This window comes from Scardinius erythrophthalmus, assembly GCF_964197995.2.
Source record: "Scardinius erythrophthalmus genome assembly, chromosome: 12".
Classification (NCBI taxonomy): Eukaryota; Metazoa; Chordata; class Actinopteri; order Cypriniformes; family Leuciscidae; genus Scardinius; species Scardinius erythrophthalmus.
The window spans coordinates 23,206,173-23,218,316 of NC_138232.1; the positions used below are offsets into that span (position 1 = coordinate 23,206,173).

At 39.4% G+C, this 12,144-nt stretch overlaps 1 long non-coding RNA gene across 1 annotated transcript in view; it reads left to right on the forward strand.

The window, feature by feature from the left end:
• The first annotated feature begins 229 nt into the window (after positions 1-229).
• The window catches only part of LOC308699892, a 44,172-nt gene continuing 32,257 nt past the window's right edge, over positions 230-12,144 (forward strand). The window contains exons 1-3 of the long non-coding RNA XR_014031231.1: positions 230-573; positions 2,221-2,517; positions 2,757-2,863. This is a non-coding gene — a long non-coding RNA (uncharacterized lncRNA). The remainder of the gene's footprint in view (positions 574-2,220; positions 2,518-2,756; positions 2,864-12,144) is intronic.

A 12,144-nucleotide genomic window follows, 5' to 3' on the forward strand; every position in this document is an offset into this window, starting at 1 on the left:
GCACAGCATGAAAATGACTTTTTTATACCAAACCAGTGCCTAACTATAAGTTTTGTTTTGCACAGGAACTTTTTTATTTGTACATAAATGCTATACAAATGTTAGTGCATGTATATATGTATAGAAAACTGACTTCTAAGGGCCCCCCCCTGCCTCGGGCCCTGGGAACTCGGTACCCTTTATCCCCCAGTCCGACCCCCCCCCCCCCCCCCCAACAGAAAAAAAATCTGAGTGTCCCGGTTTTTCACAAATCAAAGGTGGCAACCCCCACAGACAGATCAATGTATTTTGTCCACTGCGAAGGAAAGCTCGTTGTGAGGAAAATTAGGTTGTAGCTGCTGGTGTTATATTTGTAGTTATATGTGTTAGGTGTTATTTGTGTCGTAACAACGTTTAGTTCATGAGTTATTGAACGCGGAAGTTCGCGAATGTGCGAATATAAAACCAACTTTACCTAAGTGATTTAGCTAGTTGAACAGAAACAAAGAACTGCGAAGATGTTGTACGTCGTGAAATACAGTTTTCTATTGATCAGTATAAGAAGCATGTCATGGGCAGCCACATTGGTGCAAGGTATGAATATGAATAACATTTTTTTGTATTTGTTAACATTAGTTAATGCACTGTGAAGTAACATGAACAAACATTGAACAGCTGTATAACGTTAACAAATATTTAAAAACAAAATACATTTACAAATATATTGCTCATGGTTAGTTTATGTAGGCTGATAGCTTAATACATTAACTAATGTTAAAAAAATAAACTTTATTGTATAGTGTTTTACTTTGGATTATGGCAGACCCTGCAGTAGAATAGGCTACATTGTGTAGAAAAGTTAAAAGACGTTTCAGAAAGGTATGTGTTTTTTGTTTTGTTTTTAAGACTGCTGATCTATTGTGATCGCTTTATGCATATGGCACTGTTACTTTTGTATATTTAGAACGATTGTAGCTCAATATCTGTCGTCAGAACTATTAACCCAATACGAACACTAAACATTGGCTTTACTACAGTAGCCAAATCAAACACAAAACCATGTTTAGCATAAACATTAAACAATACATACAAGCTATAATCAAAGAATAATTTACACTGATCACATAAACGACAACAACCACAAACATTCCAAGTTCTGAAAATATTAACTGTTTTAGGCCTACTATAATATTATAGTATTATTTATTTATACAATAATATTATTGTAGCCTATTATTTATTTATTTATGATATTTATCAAATAACAGTTATTGAGTTTTGTTTGTTTATGTGTAGAACATAGGCCTATATAGATTCCGTGTGCAGGTGTTACAGATGCTATTCAATCTCTCCATATTTCAGTGTCAAACAGAAAGAATTTAACAATTTGCAATGCAGCAAACTTTTATTAAACATGCAATTTATAACTTGTTGCAACCGTCCCCAACCCTATCAGCCATGACAGAACATCATATTGCTAGACACACTGACTTTGACACATGCTAACCATGTCACTTAGAAGTCAACAAAACAATAATTCAAACTAAGTAAGTTTTGATTAATTCATACAAAATGTCAGGACAGTATGACAAAAATACATCTCATGAAAAAAATTACTTTCATACCTCCAAAACAAGTTTTGTTCAACAAATGTAGCAGCAGATAATGAATATGTCTTCTGTATTCTTGGTTGGGGGAGTCGTCTAACTGTGCATGTGCAGTATGAGTGTCATCACTCTAGCTTGTTTCTGATTGGAAAAAATGACATGTTGCAACCATCCCCTGTTGCAACTGTCCCCGGTCTCCCCTAACTCTCGCTAAAATTGAAACTAGGCTCTTTTTGTTAATCTACCCGAGTCAAACTTTCGTGTAAAAGCATAATTAGAATCAGGGCCGTCGCTAGGGGGTGAAAGATGGTGACAGTTATAGTAAACTTGCCCCTGGTGATACTTCGAGCACAGTTTTATTTTGTGTCGAGCCTTCTTAGTGTTTTAAAAATAGCAGTTTTGATGCTATCATAGAAGTGCCCAAGCACTCCCATTCAAAAGGCAATTTGACCTAAAACGAAAATATGGTCAATCTTAAAAGTGGCGTTTCCATTCTAATTATGCTTTTACACGAAAGTTTGACTCAGGTAGACTAACAAAAAGAACCTCGTCACACAAGATAGCATTGCAAATTAATTAGTGTATTTAAGTGTTTGCAGAAAAAAAGTCTTAATAGTTGCTTTTCTTCAAACAGTAATCAAATCTTCTGGGCATGATGTCACCATCGAGTGCGCTACTGATAAAAGTCCTCAAGATGCAGTGTACATGTACAAACAAGGAGAAAGTAAACAGCAGACACTCTTCTTCTTGTACAAAGGAAACAATCTTACCTTTAAAACAGCGAACGAATCCAAAGTCCGTGTAAGTGGAGCACTTCCCAACCTCAGTGTCACCCTCTTACATGTAACTGCTGAAGACATTGGGCTTTACTGGTGTGAATTTAATTTGGAAGAAAAAAATACTGTTAGCAAGTTCACTTGGTTATGGATAGGTAAGTGTATCTTATTGCATGTAAATCATTGTATTCTAAAACATGATGAGTTTATTATATAAATGTACCGCATGTGTTTAGCATGTAAATGGTGTGAATGGCAACATTTTGATAGAGAGATTTAGAAGTAAAATCACTTTCTGATTGATATTGAATGGAAAAATGCATAGAGTATAAAAAGTATAATTCTAGAATTCTCTGGCCCTGATTTTTTTATTTATTCTGTCATTGAAAAAAAGAAAAAGAAAAAGACTGCCCAGAAGATGCTCTTCCTGTGGAGATCATCCTCATTGTGTGTGCTGTCATGCTACTGTTCATCAGTGTTATCTGCTGTATGATTAAGAAGGTAAGCATAACATTACGACATGTGTTGTTCAAAAGTAAAAACAAAACTTATGGACAACCTTATGCATATATCTGAAGTGCATTACTGAGGTATGCTGTCAAGTGACTTTTCATTGATGCTTTTTGTGGTTTGATGTTGAAAATATTATGATGTGTAATTCTTTTGCGATTTTTAAGCTCTAGGATGATTTTAAATGTGCATGTATACACTATGCACCATTGGTTCTCAACTCTGGGCCTGGGGACCCACCATTCTTCACATTTTGTATGTCTTCTTTATTTAACACACATAATTCAGATCATCTGCTCATTAGGAAAGAACGTGAACTGAACTGAGTGCATCAGATAAAGGAGACATACTAAATGTGCACAGCAGTGGGTCCCAATGAACAGAGTTGAGAACAGGAGTGAAAATAAAAGAAAAAAGATAAAAGGCTGGAAAAGATAGCCTATGATATCCTAAAGCTATAACCTTTTGTTTAATTTTGTCTTGCCAAATACTAAAGGGAAATATCAATAGATTTCAGCAGTCTTTCTGAGAGTATAACAGGGTTACTGACTCATTACCTTGATACTGATTGAGAAAGACTCTTTAGTTTTCTGTTCATTTTTTGGCAAGCAAAAATTAAATTAAGGATTTTTAACTTTTATATCAGAAGAGTCACTATGAAATATACTTTTTCCATTATTTATTTCACAATAAACAATTCAACACTGAACTGTTGAACAGGAGCAACACACAAGCCTTGCCGTTTCAAAGATACTCTGACTCAGTCGCCTTGCTAACAATTTGGCCGTTTTCAAAGTTGCTCAGATCTTTATTCCTGCCCATTTCTCCTGCATTCAATACATTGAATATGATTGTTTGCTTACCATCTAATAAATCTACCCATTCCTAAATATGTGGCCTTGTTAGAAAATGATCAACAATAATCGCTTAAACTGTGACTAGTCATAATATTTTGGCTCATCAATGTATATTACTATTGTATTGCGTGCAAAAGCTAACAAAATAACAAAAATAATAACTAAATAAAATAACATGTAGGTCAGGGGTTCCCAAACTCCCAGAAATAATGTAATATGATGATTTGCAGCTCAAGAAACATTTCTGATTATTATCTATACATCTGTTTTTTTTTTTTTTTTTTTTTTTATTCTTTCAGGAATATACATGCAGCCACACAAAGCTACTCTCAACTTGATTATATGCCCAATATAATCCAGTATGGTGCCCAAAACCATACTGGACGTTATCTAGTGCACTTATTTCATTCCATAGTGCACCGCAATAACGAGTGTACAACTGATGAACAATAAACGGCTAGATAATACCCATAATGCATTGTGAGGGTGCATTATGGGTACTCTCGCCAGAAGATGGCGCCCACAGCTGAATCATCCATCCATCCAATATCCATACCGCTGGTCCAATGAGGAGGCTACAGCTTTAAATTGTAAGACTGTACATGATGCACAGGTTAAAAATCACAAGGAAACCATTGCAGATCTTAAGGCTAAGCTAAATACGAAGTCCATGTCTCCCAAAACGCTTAACAGCAATGGGACTAAAAAGCATGTTTGCAGTGATTCTGTTTGTATTTTCAAATTTGTAATTGTGCTTAACACGTTGTGCTCAAAGAACACACTTTGGTTGTTTGTGCCACTACATGAGCACATAGGCTAGTTAAGTGTGCTTGCTGAAAGCGCACACTTATTGTTCTTCTTAAGTTTTCTTATTATTAAGTGTGCTTGCTGAAAGCAGCACACTTATTGTTCTTCTTAAGTTTTCTTATTATTAAGTGTGCTTGCTGAAAGCAGCACACTTATTGTTCTTCTTAAGTTTTCTTATTAAGTGTGCTTGCTGAAAGTAGCACACTAATTGTTCTTCTTAAGTTTTCTTCTTATTAAGTGTGCTTGCTGAAAGCAGCACACTTATTGTTCTTCTTAAGTTTTCTTATTATTAAGTGTGCTTGCTGAAAGCGCACACTTATTGTTCTTCTTAAGTTTTCTTCTTCTTATTATTATTATTATTCCCGGGAGAAAAATTTTGGCCAGCTCCTGCGCCTAGACCCTTTGAGACAGAGACACCGTTCCAACTTTAAAACGTTCGGTCAGTACCGGTGTAAGTTGCTCGCGAAGATGACATCACGAGTCCATGTCGTTCGTCCGCCATAGTGGATTGAACAGAAAACGAAACTAAAGTTTCACAGGTCACAAATTTGGTCCGAACTTCACGAAACTGGACGTACATGATCCTTGGAGCAAGCCTCACCAAAGTTACTAGAAGGATTTTTGATTTTCGGAAGCGTTTGCCCGTCACAGCCAAACGAAATCGGCGGCGTAGTCGCCAAAACAGGAAGTAGTTCATATCTCAGGAACGTTGTCACGTATCGAAACCAAACTTTATACATGAACTCGGGACTCCAATGTGAGGATGTACAAGATCTGAATTTTCTTTCTTTTTTTTTTATTTCAGGCTAATAGACAAACCCATTTACCTATGTCTATGCAAGAGTTTCACCTTTTGATGTTAGGTAATGCATTTAGACAGTAGGTGGCACTGTTGTATTACATTTCACAGAGCAGCCAAGTCAGTGTATAGACTGCATTCGTTTTTACCAGGTTTGTCTTAATAAATGCAGGCATGAATTTCGTTTTTTGCATTGGTCTATTTTAATCATCTTAATTTATTAATATATACAGATTTGTATGCATGAATTGTGCATTTCCAATCCTCAAAGCAGTTAATAAAAAAAAAAAAAAACTTTATACAAAATACATCATGCTCTTCTTCGATAACCGAACAAACAATTAATTGTCTGTGGCTGTGTTTGTGCGCGCGGGAAATATGCTGCGCATAACAATAGAAAACAAGGAGAAACGCGCAGTCACATGCTCAAACAATCAACAACGTCGCTCTAGAGGTGCGTTGTGGACTGCGAAGTGGACTTCACAGGGTATTCCGCCATCTTAAGTTCTAATCCGAAGGGAGCGAACATGTTCAGTTCGAAGGGCACTGCGCACAGCATAGGGAATAAGGGAACATCGATACATCACTTCACAGGAAGTGGAGAGCGATGATCACACACCCAACTGTCATTTCGCGCATCAGGTCATCACCAGTCAGAACGGTCATAACTAACGATGGAGGAGTTTACGTATGTGTGTAAGTAATACATTTCGCCATTGTTATACAAATGACAGTATTTTTAACGGTTATTGTTGTGAATATTACATATACTATTTTTGATGATTATAATTTACCTCAGTGAATGCAGCCAGCTTAGCTAGTTTGTGAAGTAAAGTGATTTTATTTTAGGTAGTTGTAAAATAGTGCAATATAATTGTAAATATATAATATAATAATAAAAATTAAAATATGAATGTAGTCCTATGTAAAGTTTTGAATGTTCGGTTCAGGAAATGTGCTACCAGGATGGTGTGTCCATTAAAACACCGGGATCCAATACTCAGTCCATACTCATTTTATTGCAACAGATCATAGAGTTGTATGGTTTCTATAAACAAATAAACAAACAGAATCTTTAACACCACAAAACTTCAACTAATAAATCAATCTCATAATCCAATCCTAAACATCAAATAATAAGAATACTGAAACATAAGAATCATAAATCACATAGGACATTTCAGAATTAGACTCAAACAGAATCTCAAGACATTATGTAACAGATCAAAAGGGCACAAACTTACATTGTCAGGAACACATCAACTCTACAAAAGGGCTCTCATCAGGAGAGAAAGGAAGGACAGTCTACCTCCATTGCATGTGGCACACCAAACACTAGTGATTAAGTACACCTGAGGAGACTTAGCTCCTCCCCTGACTGGCTACGTCATGTGATCCATAGGAATTCTCAACAGCCGCCCCCAAATGTGTAAACATTTGACCCTAGAGAATTCTGTACAATTATTAATTCAAAAACTTAGTAAGGACCACCAGATGGCTGACTGGACGTATATAGCATTTCCCTTCAATGAGAACCTCCACAACCCCTATCCTGCCATCAGGACTTGGCAAGATCTATGTGACAGTTCCTATAGGCCATAGTCCCAGTGGAAGCTGCAGGTCAACGACCAAAACTACAGCATCACATGAAATCGAATTTCCCTCCTGCATCCACTTCTGACGACTTTGAAGGGAAGGAAGATAATCTCTGATAAAACTTGACCAGAATCTATCAGACAGAACTTGACTATGCCTCCACTTTCTACGTGAAAGTATTTCAGAATCAGCATACATTACTTGAGCCAGTGAAGCATCTTGCCGCCCCATCAACAGTATATTCGGAGTTATGGGATCAGGGTCCGATATATTAGATGTCACATATCCAAGAGGTTTTGAATACAAGCTTTCAGTCAACTTCCCATCCTCTTCAGCGGGGACAGGGACGACGGACTCCTCGGCGGGGACAGGGACGACGGACTCCTCGGCTGCGACAGGGACTGACTCCTCGGCGGGGACAGGGACGACGGACTCCTCGGCTGCGACAGGGACGGACTCTTCGGCGGGGACAGGGACGACGGACTCCTCGGCGGGGACAGGGACGGACTCCTCGGCGGGGACAGGGACGGACTCCTCGGCGGGGACAGGGACGGACTCCTCGGCGGGGACAGGCTCTACAAAAGGGCTCTCCTCAGGAGAGAAAGGAAGGACATCCACAACTTGCCACAATCTTTCTACATCCCTCTGTAACTGATCTTCGATGGAAGTAGCTAAGAAGTGGCACTGAGAGACAGAATCAGTCTCGGGTATCAAGGAAGTGGGACCCTGCAATACCCATGCTAGACGAGTATGCAGTGCAACAGGACTTCCAGGAGGACCAAATATTACTCGTTCCATAGAGCATAGCAAATGAGGATGATCTGCTCCCACTAACAACAGGGGCTTAACCTGATGGAACTCTTCAAGAGGAATCCTTCTAAGATGCTGATAGCATCTTTGGAGAGTACGGACAGGGTAAGTCTGTTCAGGTAAGTCCAACATCTTGGATGTAAATGCTGCTCTGATGTCATATTTCCTTTGGCTGAAAGATGCTGGAGAAATCGAAAATGTAACATTAGTGCCATTAATTATTTCCTCAGAACCCTGTCGAATTGTTCTCAACCTTAGAGACTCAGCTGGCCCATTTAGGCCCAGCATCTCTGCAGCCGGAGAAAGGAGCATAGTTCTTTCTGAACCATCATCAAGAATGGCGTAGGTCTCCACCGTCCTTCCTTCATAACTTAGAATGACTCTTACCACTTTCAAAAGCACAGAATTAAGGCCACTTGGTCTACTCAAGTAGAATATCCCAGAGTCAGGTTTACGAACATTAACTTCATGCAAAACTCCCAAATGACGCTCTTTGCAGTATGGACAAGGCCTCTTCAAGTCACAATTAGCTGAACGATGGGTCCGCCCACATCTCCAACAACGACCATTATCCAGGATCCATTTCCTTTTAGCCTCCACATCAAACTGTTGGAACTGTATACACTGACTCAAGTGATGGGCTTGATGACCACAAAAAGCACAGAAAGGTCCTGGGTCTACTTGTTTGCTATACGACTTATTAGGCTGAGACATTCTACCTTTCATGTTATAATGTTTCTCTTGATTTGCACCCTGCAGAAAAGTGGCTGTAGGATACAGAGATTTTGGAGGCCTCTCTTCTCTCACTTGAGACTTTGTTGCCCCCTTTGATTGGTCAGATACTTGAACTACTAGACATTGGCATTCTGCTTCCTCCTCCAGCCATCTTGCAAAATCCATCAAATTATACGGAACATTCGGATTAACAGTTCGAATATGTCTAGCAAAACTGGAAACATGATCGGCTGATAGTTTGCTTAAAAGCTGGTGAACATGAGAAGAACAGGCCAACTCCTTCGCCCCTTGATCTTGACCCCATGATTGGAGCATGCCTACCAGAGCCTGGACTCGTAGCGCAAACTGACTAAACCCAAGGGAATCCCCAGAACGTATAGCTGGAAGGTTCTGAATGGAAGCCAACTCCCGCAACACTAAATGATGAGGTTGGCCATACTTCCTCTGGAGAGCGTGTAGTGCTGTAGTATAAGGCTGAGGGTCATGAGCATATGCCAGGGCTAAATGCCGCGCATCATCAAGCTTCAGATGATCCAAAAGGATATGATATTTGTATTGTTCTGATTCCTCTGAAGGCAATAGATTTTTTAATGCCATATTTAGCATTGCAAATTCGTGAGGATCATTTCTTCTGAAACATGGAAATGAAGGTTTCTCAATTGCAGCTAATCTTGAATTCCCAGTTACTGTGGAAGGCTGAACATAGGCGGCTACTACCGGTTGACTCACCATTGAATCTCCTGATTGGATCATACCCGTAGGTCCAAACGATGTCTGAGGTCTAAACACAGGAACATTACCAGTAGCGGTCACGTCTGAAGTGCCCATGAATGGTCCAAACTGTGCTGGAGGTATTGACGGAACTTGACTATTTAATGATGGTATGGCCAATGGAAAGACATGACTTGGATAAACAAAAGAACCATAAGGGGGATATAATGCAAGAGGAGGAAAGGGTACTGGATAATTTGGAAACATCCTTGGGGAAATTCCATTGCCTTGCCCTTGACTAGGAACAGGCCCACCGCTTCTTGTTACATGCGGATGATTGGCTGGATAGACTGGATACGATGGCTGTTGGATTAAGGAGCAAGGCGGAACATTGCCAAACTGAGTTGGATTTCTACTCATTCCAGGAAGATTCTCAGAGGACTGGGACTGAGAGTGATCATGCCGTGTAACAACAGGTTCCGTTAACGTTTGTGCCTCAGGCAGCCATAGAGAGCAAGGCTCTAATGATCCTTCTTGTGGCAATGGTGTAGGCAGCTTAGATCTTGGTGGAGGAGGAAGAGTACTTTGTCTGCTGAGTTGAGGAGGTGATGGAGGTGGATCAATATCATGTCGATTTGCCTCATGTTGTCTTAGGCATTCACCCAATTCATGAACAAGAGATGCTCTAGAATTTTCATCCTCTTGATTATGTTTAACAACAGGAGATGTTGTCCTGGAACTCTGTTTTGAACTGATCGAAAAGGAAGAGTTTCGACTTCTTGTTCTCATTCTCTGGCTCAGTTCTGACAACATTTCTTTTATTTGCTGTACATCTGCGGCAAGATCCCTCACCTCAGCCTGAGTTTCAGATATGGCAGCTCTTGGTGATACTTCCCGAAGCACATGATCAGAAGTGGTTTGTCCCTGGGTGCAAGCTGGTGTCCTTGACTGAGTCAATAAATAATCTTGATGCCATCTAGGGGGGTTTGAGATCCGTTTAGGTCTCTTAAAATCATCTTGATCCATCCTAGCAGCCTCTCCGGCTCGAAGGACCATGTAAAGTTTTGAATGTTCGGTTCAGGAAATGTGCTACCAGGATGGTGTGTCCATTAAAACACCGGGATCCAATACTCAGTCCATACTCATTTTATTGCAACAGATCATAGAGTTGTATGGTTTCTATAAACAAATAAACAAACAGAATCTTTAACACCACAAAACTTCAACTAATAAATCAATCTCATAATCCAATCCTAAACATCAAATAATAAGAATACTGAAACATAAGAATCATAAATCACATAGGACATTTCAGAATTAGACTCAAACAGAATCTCAAGACATTATGTAACAGATCAAAAGGGCACAAACTTACATTGTCAGGAACACATCAACTCTACAAAAGGGCTCTCATCAGGAGAGAAAGGAAGGACAGTCTACCTCCATTGCATGTGGCACACCAAACACTAGTGATTAAGTACACCTGAGGAGACTTAGCTCCTCCCCTGACTGGCTACGTCATGTGATCCATAGGAATTCTCAACATCCTATATATATTTGTTATATCATAATCTGCGCGACTCCGTCGTTGACTTTCTTTGATGACATTTGCTGGGCGTTTCAAATGAGCGGTTATTGTCAGTGAAGTCCATTTCAACTGATATACCGTGCTCAGGGAGTAGGGGAGCAGTGAACATTGCATATGGACCCTGTCGAATGGAACGCACATTAGATGTGTAAAAACAAGTGGAAAGCGCGAGCGCGCCGCTGTCTCCTTTCGCTTGTTCTCTTGTGGCGTCTGTCGTTTCTATGCAACCATGAACTGCGCTCTCCATGATGACAAGAGCTGTGTCTGAAATCGCTCCCTATCCACTATATAGTGCACTGTTTAGGGTGTCGGCCATTTTGTAGTGGTGTCCGAATTCTGAGTGAACGACATCATTCCCTACATTCTTCACTACTTTTATCCACAATCCTCTCTGAATTCGAGTGTACATACGATGTACACTTGCTGAGACACTATTTCCCACAATCCAACACGATAAGGCGATAGAGCGCGAATGAAAAATAAACAAAAATGTCACCATGGCAACGGTGCACGCGAGTTAGAAAACAATCATTTATAAGACCAGATGCCTGGTTATTTATTTATATATACCGTTATATCTATATTTGAAAAATCAAATGTGTTGTGTAGTGTTTTGTTCTCTTTTATTTTCACATATAAATTAAAAAAGTAAATAAATATGACAAGCAAGTGTTTTTATTATCTTTTTTTAAATCAAATAACGCAATAAACGTGAAAAATACATACATACAATGGTTACATACAATTCATACAGCCAAAAAAAGGAAATATTAAAGATGGGTAGGTAATGTTTAGGACAAATTCTGCCGTGCAAAGGCAAAAGACCGTAACTTCGTTTTTGGTCGAAAATGAGTTATTTATATTTTTGGCACATTCAAGACCTTCTTTATCATGTGGATAAGTATCTTGAATCAATTCCGTTTATTTTTCTAGAAAATAATGATTTGTCTTAACAGTAACTTCCAAAAGCCCATGAGAAACCAAGGCAGAACACCGTAACATCAGTTACCGCTCTTTGGCTTTGTTTTGGAACGCTCAAATTACGAGTTACGGTGCTCTGCCTTTGTTTAGCTGCGCGTCAATATGAAGTTACGGTGCCGGTGTTCAATCAAATAATGCTACCTACCAGATTGTAAGGTTATCTGCCTTTGTTTTAATGTCCATTAAAATTAAAATTACGGTGTATCCTGTCACTGTGTACTTTGTACAGCTGCCATCAGTCGCTCTAACTTCTGATGTCCTCAGAGCGGTCAGAACATTTAGTATGGTCTGCTCCATCGACAAACGTGCGATTACGATCGCGAAGGATTATGCAGAGTTGACAGAAAAACGTTACACATTGCCATATCAGATGAATACATCCATGAAT